Source organism: Platalea leucorodia, assembly GCF_965183815.1.
Source record: "Platalea leucorodia genome assembly, chromosome: Z".
NCBI classification, from domain to species: Eukaryota; Metazoa; Chordata; class Aves; order Pelecaniformes; family Threskiornithidae; genus Platalea; species Platalea leucorodia.
The window spans coordinates 50705446-50720038 of record NC_138858.1 but is presented as its reverse complement, the minus strand read 5'-3'; the positions used below and the strand labels follow the sequence as shown (position 1 = coordinate 50720038).

The window sequence follows — 14593 nt, the reverse complement described above, 5'->3', positions numbered from 1 at the left end:
TGCAAAGCCAGGACAAGCGGCGCACAGGTGAGATGGGGGAGGACGGCAGCAGGAGAGCACCAAGGCGTCACCGGGGGGAGATGCCACCACAAAATTTCGGACAGCCGGCTAACCAGCAGTCGGCCATGTGCGCTGACTGCCCCGGGGCGCGCTATCCCCCCCCGCAGCCACGGCAGGAACAGCCCCCCGAGGAGGCGCGGTGACCCCGGACAGGCAGGGCCGGGGCGCGATGTCCCACTGGGGTGCGCAGCGAGGCCCGCGGCGGCTCCGCGGCCTGGCCTGCCCCGCCCCGCCCCGCTCCGCCCCGCCCGGGCGCGGCGGCTCCCTCACGGGAGCGGTGGGAGCGGACAGAGGGCGCTGCGGCGCCGGCCGCTGGCGGCGGTTTGAAAGCGCGGCGGCGGAGGAGGAGCGGTCGGTAGAGCGGCGGGGCTGACGGGCAGCGGCGCTGACGGGCAGCGGCAGCCGGCCTCTCCGCCGCCCGGCCTCCTTTGTCCCCTCCCCTCCCCGGCGCGCCCAGCCCAGCCGGCAGCGCGGAGAGGAGCGGGCCGGCCTGGGGATCCCCCTCCCCGCGCCGCCGAGGTCGCCATCTTCACCCCGCTACCTCGCCTCGCACCCCGCCGGCCGGGAGCGCGGGAGGGGGCCTGCGCCGGGCCGCGCCCGCCCGCTGCATGTGACCGCCGGGCGGCAGCGGCCTCCTCCGCCGATCTCGTCTGCGTCCTCCTCCGCCCCCAGCGCGGCGGGGAGGGGGCGCGGAGCGCCCGGCAGCGGGGGACGGAGGTGCCGGGGCGCGGCGGGCAGACAAAGGAGCGGGCGCCGCCGTGGGCAGCGGTGAGTGGCGGGGGCAGGGTGCGGGGATCCCCGCTCTCGCCGCCCCTCTTCCCCGGCGCGCCCGCGGGGCAGGTACCTGCCGGCGGGCCGCGCTGCGCCGCGGCCGCTGCCTTCCCCGCGGGGGCGCAGAGGCTCGGGCTGCTGCCGGCGGGGGCGGGGGGAGTCGGGGGCTGCCGCTCCGCCGCCGCCTTCGCCCGAGGCCGGCGGTGTTTCCCGCAGCGGCAGCCCCGCGGCCGGGCAGTGGCGAGCGAGGTGCCCGGGGGCGGCGGGGACCGGGGCCGGGCCGGGCGGGGCGTTGTGGGGGGGAGCCTCCGGCCCCGCCGCCGCGGGAGCGGGCAGCAGGGCTGGGCAGTGCCGCCGTCGCGGCGAGTGGTGCTGAGCGGTGATCCCGCCTGACACTGGGACAAAAAGGAGCAACCAACAGATTTTTCTGGTGGGCGATAAAAAAAAGATGAATAGGGGCTTTTTTGGTTTTTTGGGTTTTTTTTGTCCGTCCGCCCCTCCTCGGGGCAGCGTGCGGCGGAGGGCAGGTGCTGCTGCCGGCAGGTGGGCGGGCGGCGGGAGCAGCGGGCCTGGGCCCGGCCTGTGGCGGGCACCGGGCGTGGTGGCGTGCCGGGGATGCCGGTGCCTCCCTCCCCCCGGGCCGCGGCCACCCGTGTCCCTGGCCGGCGTGGGGAGCCCCGCACAGCGGCCGGGGGCGGGAGGGGGGGGGCGGTAACCGCTGCGACTTTGTTCTGCATCCCGAGAGCTGAAGCCGTATTTAAGGCGGTGGTTTGAAATGTGGCGCCTGTCTTCTGGGTCAAGCCTTTGGTTTTCAGGCAGTTATTCAGTGTGTGTCGCCTTCTGCTCTTACCAAAATTATAAATCTTGCTTTCATAGGCCAGGAGAACGTAAGGTCCTGCAACTTTTAACTCTGAAGTTGGATATGCATTAAACTGTAAGTCTTCTGATTTTGTTTTTGAACTTGGGTGGATGGATGGAGTAATTATTTCACGTTTGTGCGACAAAAACTTCAGAAGTAATTTAGGTGAAACCTTAAGCAGACTTTTCCCACGCCCATTGCAAATAGATGCCTCCTGGACTATGGTAACAGGTTAAAAAATAGAAAAGTAAAGAAAATCTGTAAAGCCTGGGGGGAGGGGTTGCCTTAAGCTCTTTTTTTAGGTATTTTTTTGGTGATGGGTCTTATCTAATCCTGAAGGGCTGACAGTGACATTTTAAGCTTAAATCAATGTATAGGAAACACCTATAAGTGGAATACTAGTATGTTTCCTTATGTATAACTGAAGTAATTGAGATTAGATGGTGCTTTTTCCTCACTTATAAGGAATGTTTAGTCAATTAATTTGCTTAGGTGATCTGAATAATAATAGCTCAGTGAAGGTACAGAGATGTTTCTGCAAATTGTTTTTTACGTTGTTGAAATATAGATGGAGTTTTGAAACATGTAATAAAATACTAAATTTCTATTGTAATAATTTTTTTTTTTGAAGGGTGAAAGGGCCTATTGTAGATGAAATTGTAGAAAGTGATCAAGAAATGATTACAACCACTAATGAACTAAGTAGCAGCTCAAATAAGCAATGAGAGAATTCACTGTATAAATTTTAGTATGTACATAAATTTAATTGTGTGTCAACGGTTGCATCACTGCTCTCTTTAATTTCTCCCATTAGCTTGGGTGAGAAACTAGAATCTGTATGTAGCTGTCCGGATATCTGAAATTATTTTGTGGGTAATACTCTCTACATGCTTTCTGCTTTGAGGAAAGGCTGGTATCCTTTCCACAGCAGAGGGTTAATCTGTGTTCAAGAAACTTCCTCGTGAAGCTTCTGTATAACTAGACCAAAGTTGTATAGATCAGAAATTGCCGTGTACAGTCTATAAAACATTATAATGCATTTGTACACCAGAGGAATGAAGAACTCTGAAACTGTTGTTAGGTGTAGCTTGCCCAGAAATGTTACAGCTGTGCCATACATTATCTTTGATTTTAAGGCTGTTTCGATGAATAATTGACCATTTACTTATGCTGTCATGTAACCAGACAAAATATATTGTTTAGAAGCTTGCTAGTAATTCTGACCTTACAAGGGTGTCAGACGTTCTGTGGTGGCTTGCAATGTGGTGGTCTGTGGGAAGCCTTGTGGACATGGTGGCTTGTCACGATAGGGAAAAGACAGTTAGAAATGTTTTGAACATCCCATAATAGTTTCTGCTGTCCAAAAAATAAGTTGAGTTGATTTAGAAGCAGAAAGGGGAGAAGACAAATTGAGTATGTGTTCCAAGTGGCTTTCTAAATATTTCACTGTGACTTTTTTTTACCTAGGTACCAGAGCTTTCATTGCAGTGATAAAACATTAACCCTAGAGTAACGTCAAGAAATATGATCATGTCCTATGGAGGCATTACAGTAAACAAGAAGTGTTAAATGTCTCATTTCATGTTTCTTCCCCAACAAGAAGTGTAACAGACACTCTCTTACATTCCTAGAAGGAGCAATGGTTGGTGGTGGTAAAATAATGTTCATCAGCAGTTGCTGCTATAATTCATTGTCCACTGGGGAGGAGTCCGTGTGATACCTGGTAACTTGAGCAAGCCTTTTAGAGCAAACTTGCACAAATCCTTCAGATACTTGTGCCAGACCTTTTGACCCTCAAAGGTGGGGTGTGAAGGGGTTTCTTTTTTTGTCTCTTCAGTTAGGATTTCTTGCTAGCATTACAATACACTATTAGAAAAATACTTTTTCTTTAAAGTATTGACATATGAGTTACAAGGAGAACTCTTCATTCTGTGGTGTGTGACTGAGGTGGCAGTTTCTTGGAGTTCAAGCATTTTTTTCAAACTATTAAGAATAGTGTTGAGACATCTGCTTTGCTTAATGTGATTTATAGACCAACCTTTCGGCATGAAGCATAATGTGGAATTAAATTACTCAATAACGTAAAACAAAAAAAAAAGTACTTCCTGGTAGTACTTCTCTTGCAGGTCTGTTTTTCGTTTGTTTCATTTTTGATGAACTTAGCTTGTTGTGGAGTGGCAAATTATATGTAAGCTTAGCATACCATATTGCTAAAGAAAATCTCTTGCCAGTCTGTTTTGCAGACTCTGTCATGATTCGTGTTAGCTCTGTGTGCGGAAACCCACTGGGTTCTGGTCAGTGTCACCGAGTACTTGTATAGAATTAAAATGTGACTAACTTTCACTTACTTTTGAGTGATACTTTGACTATTCAAATTAGCTTTGAGTAACTTGGTTGCAACTCTTGATTACACTTGACAACAGGAGTCCAGGAACTGAATAGCAATTTATCATCAAATTCATTACTGCAACACATGTTTTTACTAGATAGGGTTCTAGCTAATATTAAAGACTGACGCCTTACATAAACATGTGTCTGAATGACCCAGTTATCTTTGGTCACCGCCTTACCACTGGGTATCTCCTTCTCGCTGTACGGCTCTCTGTGTGCTCAGATAGAGAAAATGGGTGAAGACTAGCGTGGCCCTTCGTGGGCCCTTGTTGTACCTTGCTGTGTCGTGTTCATTAAAACGTGTTTGCTACTACCCTGCCTGTTTAATATTAGTCTTCTTGTGTCTCCTAATCTTAATATTGGCCTGTAAAGTACATAACTGAGTTTTAAAAGAACTGAGGGTGTTGTGAGGGTGTTGGTCGTTGTTTTGATACCTTAAAAGTCAGAGAAATGCTTTCTTATATATGCTGAAGGATTGTAAGGAATTGGCTGCTGTTTACTCCATAGATGTAGCTGCTACATATATGCCTGTCTTCTAATGCAATTTTATCAGCTCTTAAAGTATACTCAGCAGGGTTAACATGAAGGAGTTTTTTTAATATTATAGCTGCTGTATTACTGTTGCGTTAAAAGTACTGAAGCTAAGTGTACGTGATGATGACTGCACAACTAAATGATTTTTTTTTTTTTTTTTCCTGAAGAACAAATTTTTTGAATAGGCTAGATAGAGATGCATTAGAAAAGCAGGGACATGATGTTCCTTCCTGTAGCCAGCCTGGGAGGAAAATAAAGGGGGGAGGGAAAGGAGGAATTCTTCTCTGAAGGGTGCCGATCCTGAGATGGGTGAGTTGGATTCCTTTTTGTTTTAAAAACGTCAGTAAATCTGAAGAGAGACTTTTGAGTAGTCACAGTCACTTAAAGGTTTCAGGATATTTTGATGAAGCATGTCTGTCTTGCATGATTAGTGTCTCTTGTTTTACGGCATGACTAGTGATGATGTCAAGAAATAATGACAAGCTCAAGGAACAAGCAACCTGAAATGAAAGTAAACAGCTGCACTGAAGATGTTGAAGCGTGGGCTTCACGTAAAGAGCAGATTGAAGAGGAAGTTTTAGCAGTGAGAAAGCTGGCTGCTATTAACAAAGAGAATGTAGGAAAGTTAGGCTGGTGACTGTCCCACCAGAGAGTCTGTTCTCAGCGCCTGTTACATAGCTGGGCACCTCTGCCTAAGGACCACTTTGGTCTCTTTCTGATTCAGTGTTTTGTGTGTGGTTAGAAGTGGATGTGTGAGATGAAGCTACTGGTCCAAAGGTAATTATTGTCCCAAGAGGAACAGGAGTGTCTCTTGATCACTTCTCCTCGACTCCAAGAAGAAGAGGAGCTCTCTTGCCTGTCATGAAGGCACAGTTAAGGGAGCGCAGACCTACTTCAGAGCACTCTTCCACCTTCTTTGTCAGTGTCACGTTAACAGAAGGGCTTAGGAGGGAGGTGCAAGGAGGAAGACATAAGGTGTCAGTGCCATCATCAGCAGGTTTTGCATGCTTCCTGGAAACATGACTATGCTATATTAACTTCCTCCTCTGATTTAGCTAGCTCTCTGTCCAATCAGGTTGGTATTATTTGTCATGAGATGTCAGAGGGAGAGCTGATATCTTCCCTCTGCATGCGCAGTAGTGCATCGGAGTGGTACCTGGGAGAAAGCAAGCTGCTGACAGTTGCGCTGCCCAAAGAGCTAGGAACTGCTGTTCAGCTTGCTTCCAAGTTATGGTTAAGGTTTATTCAACAAACAACTGAAATTGATCTCTGTGGGTTGTGTTCAGTGGATGACTTGCTTATTTGGATGGTGTTGAAAGTATGGATCACGGTATAGGCCAACATCTAGTAATGTCAAAGGTCCATTGGGTTGCAGTTACCTGAGCACTTGATCTGATACTGTGGTTATTAGAAAACTGTCAGCTCTGTCCTTCACCAGGCAGAGTTTGAATCCTCTCCCCACCATATGTAAATTGTAGCGGAAGTGTCATGGCCCTTGATGAGGTTTGTTTGCATTGTATCAGCCATTGCCTCCATTGCTCCTGCATTGGAGGAGAGGTGCTGGAGCAGAAATTGCAATTAATCTTCAGCATAGTAAAGGAGAAACTTTCATCTAAACAAGGGTCTCCGAATGCTGGGAGAAGATTACACATGGTGATGACCACTCCGATTCAGTAATTTTTCACAGCAAAACAGTTACAGTACTTACAGTTGCACTTTAGACAAGCAGAGATAAAATACTGTAGGTATCTCTAACCATTTAGGCTAAAACAGAGAGCTATGTGTTTTATCAGTATATAAATCACAGTACAAGGGCAAAACAATGCATGAACCAAATAACTGATTACAGACTGCGTCATTGTTCGCTGGGTATTTTGGTGTCTTGTGCTTTTTTACAAATTACTGTACAACTCAACATTTTTTTTCTGACTGTACATGCCTTGAACTTTATCAGTTATTACACAGAGTTCAGAAATGTTTTCTTAGGAAAACTTTCTTTCCACAGAATACAAAGTGTCTTGTCACTCGGTCAAAATGCCAATTGTCCTCATTGAAAAAAAAGTGTGTCTGTCTTTTGAATGAAGTTGGTGATTTCTGTCTTAAATTTAGTGCCTTTCCTGTCCTAAAGTACAGGCTTATCTTTGTATGGGCTTGATATACTTTTCCCCCACTTTCTTTTTGGAAGGGGATCTTTTGTAATCTTTCTTGGACTCCCCCACTGGATTTGGAGACCGACTCTTTAAATCTTGTGCGAAACCAGAACTTTCATAAATTACAGCTGGCTTCCTCATCAAACAGTCATACTAGTAAGTATTGAAATATTACATGCAGAAAGCTCTGTTACATTTAGTGGTTGCTTTTATCTTATGGCTCATGTTCAATGACTCTTGTGCTGACGGATAACATCTCTTTTAATTGGCTCCACGTGATGCAGCTATTCTCATCAAACACCAGTTGCTAAAGGAATTCCACCTACTCCTTTAAAGCTTCCTGAGGACAATTTTTCATTTGAGCTCAACTACCTATTTCCCCTCTTAAGCCTTCAAGTGAATGGTATCTTGCCCCGATTTTCCATACTGAAGTCCTTTTCTAATAAGCTGAGTTTTATAAGGTTTGTTCTGCCTTGAGGTAATACAAAGAAATTAAAATTGATGTAAGAAAGTAGTTTGAAGTTAAGAGTAGACCTGTTCACCTCAACTGTATAAACAGATTTCAAGATAAGATAGAAACTGTTTTCTCCAGCCAAAAGTATATGTAAGTATTTTAGAAGTAGGAGTTTACTTGGTTTTTGTTTGGTGGTGATGTATCCAAGAAGTCAATCTATGGTGGACTGGAAGAAAAGTTTAGAAATACCTGTTTTAAATAACCTCTAATTTTTAAGGGAAGGGAGGAGGGAGCAGGGAGTGGTCTTCAAATAATTGCTTTAGTTTTGATATTTCATGCACTCCTTGCTCATCAGATTTTTTTTTTTTTTTATTGTCATCAAGCATATGGGGGGGAATAAAGCATATGGGGGGAGCTAATGGAAGGCTAAGTCAGTAGCTCTGGTGTATTCCTTTATTTTCCTTTTTTTTGGTCCTATCAGAAATTCATCTTGCACAAATGTTTAGTGATCTGCTCACAGTGGGAGTATGTTACTGATCATGTCACTGGTACAGTCAGGGTTTGCTGCTTAATCAAGTGTTTTTATTTCAATGTTGAAATAGTGACTTATTCTGAAAGATAAATCTAGGTGTGTCCAGCTCTGTTTTTTGACATAATTGTAACTTGTTTTCTGTGAAGCTGTCCTGTAACGGGTAAAGCCTTGTGATGCTCTTGAAAAACGTTAGCTGGATTTAAGACTGTATAGAGGTGAATTTGAAGGGGCAGTATGTCAATACAGCCACTCTATTGTGAAACATACGATTGACTCTAATGCAGTTTTTCCACGTGGACCATCCCCCAGGGTCCACTGTTGCCAGGCTTCCTGATAGGGCTCTAAAGAAGAGCCTGTAAATCCCTGCACTGGTCCCTCTTCTTCACCTATGCATGGTTGTTAAGTGGTGCTTCCACTTAGCGCAGGCCTTTCCTGGGAAGTCGGTAGGAGTGTTGAGGGACACCTTTCACTTTTAAGTGTTTCAAGCTAAACCCTGGCTATGATAAAGTTAGTGGTGAATGTTTCATTGAGATCCTAAATCCATTACAATTGTGACTGTGAAGAAAGTCAACTGCATCTCTGCAAGAATGCATTTGCAAGGGTAATATTCATCATCACCTGCAGGTAGCAGTTATGGTGAAGTCTTGTCCCTTGTATTTCTTCATTAGAATCATAATTGTGTTAGTTGTATCCCAAGGTGCTGACAAACTAAAGTATGAGACATTATCACTGTATATGCAGGATAATAGAGATACCGAGGTTGTGGTGGATTTGTTTGTTTAACCTCTTGTTTGTTTTGGGGCACAAAGAACCAAGAATAGTCGCTTTTGCTTCCAGTCCTGTGCCCTCTGTGTTGTCACGATATGTATGTATTCACAGTAAGATAATCCTCATTTCTTAAGACGATTTTTTTTTATTTCTGTTGAAAACTATAATAAACAAAAGGAAACTGTGTCAAGAGTGATCCCACTTGTGGGAAACTCACAACAGGCATAGACCTGTTACAGTCCAAAAAAGTGTGTAGTTTAGTGGAATGGTATATAAATTAAGAATTCCTTTAAAGAAAATATGTTGCTCTGAAAGTGATACTTTCGCAGATAGCTACTCCAATGTTGACAGAAATAATGGGTGATTCTAGATTATGCTTTTTATGCTGAATGTATGCTATTTCTTTTCTCAAATCCTTAAACTTGGTTCCCTTTCTTTCAGGGACAGAAAGCATAGTGTGAAAGCTTTGTTGCTTTGTTTCTACTGGTTGAGGTCATATTAAGATATTTTTGTCAGTGTTCTTCTGTAAAGACAGCTTTATCAAACTATTTGTGGCTTATTGTCTCTTTAAATGTAACTTAATTTGTGTTTGCATGTATTCAAAGATGCTGAGGGCATTTCAAATACTGCACTGTTCCAAAATCCCAGGCAGCAAATTTTGCAAATCGCCATGGTAATGTGTGTGTGTGTGTGTGGGAGGAAGGCTAAAGTCAGGATCTGCATTAACAGAATCTGTTAATATTGCATGTGCTCAGTGCCACTAGCACTGCTTGTTCTTTGATGTAGATATGTTCTTTGCTTAATTAAAAACAAAGTAATATGATGCAGCTAGTACTGCGTATAGTCTGATTTTTAATGAGTTTTTTTTTTGTGATTCTGAAACTAATCCATTGAAATAATCATATATGTGGGTAACCGGTGAGTCTTCTTTCTGTTCAGGAAATGGCATGTAAGAATCTTGTAATCTAGTGAAGAAACTTCAAAACTTTTTTGTTGCCTCTCTAAGAACTTACGGATAGACTTAAAAGTCAGTGGTTTACAACAGGAGCTACATACCAAGGACAGTTACTACTGATGACAGCTCATGTCCTGGTGATTTCTGCCAAGTCATTGTGAATGTTTAAGGTTCTTGGTTTTGGGTAAACCTGTCTGGATGCTTCTGTACATGCAGTTGTTGCCTTAGACATGGAATTATTTCGGAAGTGTAGTCAATGCTAGTTTAAAGTAAAAAAAAAAAAAAAAAAGTTTTAGAGTGCTGAAGCTGGTGCTTAATAATTACCCTCATTCAGTCAGTGCTGATGACAGATAAACTTACAAATTCCTATGAATTTATAGGAAGACTGTCTATTGCTTTGTGGGGGGGACAGGACATTTCTTGGCTCTTTACTACTGTAGTCTAAATAAACTGAAAAAAATGGGAGACTTGGATGAAGGGTGATTTATTTTCCACATTACTATATTGATTGTCTCAAATTTTAATGAGTTGCAGTAATTTACTCATTTAAAAATACTGGCCCAATGCTATTGAGAATTACAGAGGCATTGATACTGGTTCAAAATGCAGGCCAAGTTATAATGGCTTTTGTGTTAGATGGCCTGAGGGAATGGGCTGCTTCACTCTTTCATTGCATAGATAAACCGTATAGCAAGGGTTTATATGCCAAGAGGGATGCGGAGTTGAAATGTTCTCTCTGCATCAGAGTTCAGGCGAGTCAGGGGAGGCTCACGAGAGCTGACTGTCCCACCTGAAGAGCGGAGTAATTAGCCTGGCATGACACGAACGCTCAGTCAGACTGTCCTGAACTTACACAGTCAGCTGTAGGTCTGAGCCATCCGTGTGTGCCTTTACATCACTTGGTGTATTTTGTTTTTACAATGCTATTCACTTGTTACATGCAGTCTGTCGTAGTAATAATGCTTATTACTATGGTATTTGAGAGTGTAAGTGTGGGAAGTGATGACTTTGAAAGTCTTTGCCTTAGGAAAACAAGTTGTGGTTTTTCAAGGCTGTTTTTGTGAAGGCTGAACTCCACTCTGTAGGCGGTGGAGCTCTTTGTATAGCTGGTGACTTGCTAGGTCCTTTCTTTGCTTGTTGAAGAAGGAGATGTTTAATGTCCACTAACAAGGTATCTCTCTCTCTAGTTCTTTCAAAGACAAAACTTTAAGGTCCATAGGACTTCAAACAATGATCTGTTGTAGTTTTGGGTGGGTTTTTGTTCTGTTGATTACCTCCACCTGTCTGCTTCTGTTACTACAGGATGTGTAGTAGCACACAGGTGGACTGTCACCTGTGTGATTTAAAGCAGACAGCTAAGGGATTATTCATAGTAGATTTTGAGGCAAGAATTTAAGTAAATGACATCCTTTATCTGATGAATCAGTTAAGTTATTCATGTCAGGTTCTCAGAGTCTAAGTTGGCAGGTATGACAACACAGTACCAGCTTCTGAAGAGCATACTATTAAATGCACCTTCCTCCCACCAAAACCCCTGATGGTATTAGCTTCATTCAGCCGTTTCCTTATGAAAAAGGAAAAGCTTTACATAACAGTGAAAGAGATCACTGCTAAATTTAGGTTGTATGGTAGTAAAATAATCTGAGAAAGAAGTATTAGTGCACAGACACTTTTTCCTTCTCTTTATGAAAGGCTTAGCCTCTCAAACATTGTAATAAATACTGAGTTTCTCCGTACTAAAAACCCAATGTGTCTAATTGGAATGAAATACAAGATTTCATGCCTTGCATAGCTAAATTTCTGCGCTCCCAGCATCTGACCCCAGGTATCTTTCAGTCTTCTCCTTAGTGTGTTCATACAGTGTTGTCCGTTCATCATCCAAGTAGACACACCTGTGTCACTGATGAGCCAAAGAATTTCATTAGAATAGAGAAGAAATAGGAAAACATGATCCCAGCACAGATAAACATGACGTGGAGGTCAGCCTCCTATATGTCTGACTCCTAGTAGTTTCCAAGTGGATTATTTGGTTTTTTTTTTTTTTTTCCTTGGGGAGATTTCTGGAGGCCAAGGGAGGTAAATGTAAACATTATAAAATATTGAACTGTCTTAATGTTGCTGTCTTCTAAGGATCTCTCAAAACCAATGTTTGAGGTGAGGAAAAGGTATTCAGAGATAAGTTCAAGTACGCTGCTGTCCCAAGTCCTCTTCTAGGCTAAGTTGGTGAATAGAGAGGTCTTCCTCCTTCAAACATGTTTAAATGTAAACTCTGTCTATACATTGTCCTCTAAAGGACTCTAATTTTGAAACTTATATCCCTCTGATAGGAATGGGAGAAACTAAAATGTGCTTTCATGATTCTTTGTGCCTCAACTTAAATTTAATGTTACGTACCTTATGGCTCTTTTGCTTCCAAATATGCACAGCTCTGAACTCATTGACATTTAACTCCATTCACATTCATTATGGCTCTGTTAAATGAATTGGTGTACCAGTTACAAGCTTCATAATGAAATGATAAAATATGCTCAACTGTCTATCTGTAATTTTCTGTATGTTTGTGACTTTGCCGTTGACTGGAATGGAAGGATGATTGTAAATCTGTGTGTATATACTGTATATGTCTATAGAGATATGAAAATTACTTAGCAGGTGCAAAACTAATTCTCGGTATTTTTTCCATTCCTGTTTTTAATAGCTTGCAAAAGGATGGAAAAGTCAGATGTTCTAATAAAGATAACAAAATCCAATATAAAGTTTAGATTATTATTTTATGGATAAACTGGTTAAACTGCTGCAGTTCAATGTCTGGAATTTTTTTTTTCAGTGGAAAGAACTGTATGATTGCAGGTTATTTAACTCTTCATCTATCGTAAACTCATGGCCTCTTTAGCTTAGAAAACACTTTTCCTTAAGACATAAATGTATTTTTAAAGCTTACACTTTACATATATAGTGTCTTGAAGTTCTTTATCAAATTTCAACCTGTTCTGTGTAATCAGAAAACAACTTAGAAAATGGTATGGGACTGCACTAATGATTTTTCTCTTTGGATTTGATACATTTAGTAATAACAGTAATTTTCTGAAGTCTGTTAATGCTTATGACACTTTTGTAGCTGCCCCATCAAAATAGACTTCTTTGATGTTTAGGTTCTCTAAAAGAGTGTATATCTCTTCAGTAGAAGCACTATATTAATAGATATGTTTCAGCTTTCTAAGGTAATCTGTATGTCATTTATCATATTGATTTGTACTTCGTCATCTTTGTTTTCATACGCAGGTTTTATACTGAACTTTTCAAAAAGGCTAATATGACTTTTAAGCTGTGATGGACTAAATAAAACAGGAAGTCATCTGAGCAGATATTGTCAGGATAATGATGACATCACCTGCTAATGTTGCAACATTAGCAATTTCTTATAACTGGGTAAATCAATAATTTTATTATTATTTAGAAATACAGGAAGTATACTGAAATTGTTAGCTCTGAAAACAAGGCTTCAGACAAGAATAAAGCTTCAAATTCTCATGCAAATGCTAACACTTAGGCAATTGCTATTTATAACTGACATTCTTAATGAATGAGTGATGTGGGCAAGTCTGCAATAGGCTGTCCAGACTTCACAGAAAGTGGTTACAGCTTGATTAGTAGTGTGCCTTGGCAGTACCTGCAAACAACCGTTCCTTCCACTCTGCTGGCTGGTACTCTATGCCAGTTCATTTAATAGCCTTTCAAGCCAGAAGTCTACCATTTATAGAAGTGGTTTTGTGAATTAAATCATCCATTAGGACGTGGGTTTAGTCTTCAGGCTTCATTCATCTGGGACTCTAAATAGCTGTGACACGATGACTTACAACTACTGGTCCAGATCTCATTTGTGACTGACTTTAAAATGTTATTGTACAAGGATGGCTTTCACTGTTCTGCCCTGCTGCTCTTACAGCATGGCCCTAGATTTCTAATGCTACGGTTTAGGAAAGTGTAATTCATTTATTTTCTACTTAGTCTATTTTTCTTTAAGGAGAGGGGTGGAGGAAGATGTTTGGCTTAGAAGTTGTATAGATATTCTTCTATATACCGTTACTTCATTTGTATAAATATTGCTACATATTGAAATGGCTTATACAGAATTGTTGTCTTTACACGTTTTTAGGATGTCATGTGTGCTATTAATGTGTACTCTGTGCTAACATCTCATAATGCAGAATTGTCTCAGTTTTCTCTCAGTAAAATTTACTAATACGAATCTTTCTCCACTTTGATTTCAGTTGCGTTGCATTTGAGTGAGGAGGTCCATGTTTAACTACAGTTAAATTAGTTGGTTCTCCTATCTATATATCAGATATTGTCCACAGAGTCTTTAACTAGAAGGTAGCTAACTTTCAGTGACAATGCAGTTTCAAAACTGGCATCTACTCTAAAAATGCATGTCTGCCATGCTATCTTTAAGGATTTTGTTTTCTTATTGAACTTGTTAGGCAACCAGTGCAGTGTCATAAGCTGGTTGCTCAGCTGTTTTGTCTGAGAAACAGCTTATTGTGATATGGTTATTTTACTAGGGGAAAGAAAAATCATCAGAACTCTACTTACAGTTATTCTGAATGTAGTTCATGTGGAGCCCAAGCATTAGGATTTTGAAGTGTTTTCCCTGTGTGCCTCTGCCACTATGTTGATAGCCTCCTGCTTTGCTCCAAATAGATGTCCCATCTTTGGGACTGTAGTTCTGTAGCCCGTCATCCGGTAACTCTACACCTTTTATATAGTCTTGTCAAGCTTATTGTTCTGTCAATTAAAGTTTACTTTTGTCTCCTCTGCATTATTCTGAGGTAACGAAAGATAAACAAAGAGTAAAAAGCTGTTGTCTGACTCCTTAGCCAAAGGAAGCAGACTCAAATCTCATTCTTTCCACAGAGTCTCCTTGTGTCACTGTCAGGGCTGTGCAATCATCAAATGTTATTTTCACGAAGGCAGTTATAGCCAATTCCTAATACTGTTCCTCTTAGTAATCCTCTATTGTGAAGTCTTTCTTTTTTGACCACCCAGATTTCTATACTAATAAACAAGGTGATCAAAGCTTTCTGTCTCTGACACATAACGCTGTCCAGACAAGTTTCCC

At 42.3% G+C, this 14593-nt stretch overlaps 1 protein-coding gene across 12 annotated transcripts in view; it reads left to right on the top strand.

Moving 5' to 3' along the window:
* Nucleotides 1-434: 434 nt before the first annotated feature.
* The window catches only part of CDC42SE2 (CDC42 small effector 2), an 85479-nt gene continuing 71320 nt past the window's right edge, over nucleotides 435-14593 (top strand). For 7 of the 12 annotated variants that reach the window (XM_082337460.1, XM_082337461.1, XM_082337459.1 and 4 more), the window contains exons 1-2: nucleotides 435-828; nucleotides 1708-1765. The gene's annotated coding sequence lies outside the window, so the exon portion shown is untranslated. Of the gene's footprint in view, nucleotides 829-1157; nucleotides 1262-1707; nucleotides 1766-6902; nucleotides 6922-14593 lie in introns of those variants that run through there. The other 5 variants (XM_082337463.1, XM_082337466.1, XM_082337464.1 and 2 more) reach the window with 3 other exon arrangements.